Genomic DNA, 1,195 nt, shown 5'->3' on the forward strand with positions numbered 1-1,195 from the left:
TCTGCTCCTCCGATTTGAAAGAAATGAGCTTCTTCTGCTCCTAACACACCTTTGCCTTACTGACAGCTGACTGGAGATACGATTAGCTCCTGCAGGTCATTTTAGGCTACTGCGAGGCATCCCACCCCCCTTCTGGTCACTGATCACCACACCCCATTTTGGCTTGCATTGCAGGAGAGAGTGGAGACTGATTTCCACCACCGACATCATGCCAGACCAGCACTTTCTGAAAAACTATTCTTTTGAAAGACCACCAAACTGGGTTTTACAAATGGGTTTAGCTATTCAATGAGTGTAGTCCTTTGTTATTCGATTCACTTAACATCTGCCCAGTTTAGCCAACAGAATTCCCAGAGAGAGGAATGGCCCAAGGCACCTTCTTGGGGCCTGACCGTTAGTGATCCCGCTACTAAGCCACCTGATTTTGACCTACCTTGCTCTCTCCTGACAAAACTTAACAGAATTAGGTGTGACACTGGAAGAAGGGCCTCTGCCCTTTATCAGTGGGGATGGATTATTGTGATTGTGGTGCTGATACGCAAACTATTAAACATATTGTGCAAGATTGCCCACGACCTGCATTCTCTGGTTCTTTAGAAGATCTCCACGAAGCAACACCAGAGGCATCGCCTGGACAGCTGTATCGGACATCCAGTTAGGCGGCCATTGCCATACCCAGGTAAAAGTTTTGTATATAATTACGTAGATTGTGTGTATGTGCTTACTTCTGTCATGGTCTCATCATATGCTAGATAAATACGTTCTTTACTGCAAGGTTGGTTTAAAAGGGGGGGGGGAAAGACCCAGCACAAGCCCTCAGCAGCTGCTTAAAGTTAAACAGCTGGTTTCTCACCATCTTTTTAACTAGATTTATTGAAAGGGAAAAGGGCCATTCAGCCACAGAAATCTTGGCAACTGGATGTTTTTATTTTAGGACCAAGTTTCTTCCCAATTCTTGTGCTAGTACTGAAGAAATCACAGGACACGTCACAGCTGATTTCAGGTTTCCTCCTTAGAGGCGAGTGAAACACACAAGTGCTGGGGGAGAGGGAAACACCCCTTCATCTTCAGGGTCCTAGGCCACGGTCAACCTGGAGGTCAAGCCAGGCTCTGCTTCTGGGAAGATTCCCTCGTCACTGTCCTGGTTAAACAGGGGTGCCCAGAATCAGGCAATGGCCTCCGGGGGGGGGGGGGG

Source organism: Protobothrops mucrosquamatus, unplaced genomic scaffold (genome assembly GCF_001527695.2).
Source record: "Protobothrops mucrosquamatus isolate PMUCROS unplaced genomic scaffold, P.Mucros_1.0 scaffold31, whole genome shotgun sequence".
Taxonomy (NCBI): Eukaryota; Metazoa; Chordata; class Lepidosauria; order Squamata; family Viperidae; genus Protobothrops; species Protobothrops mucrosquamatus.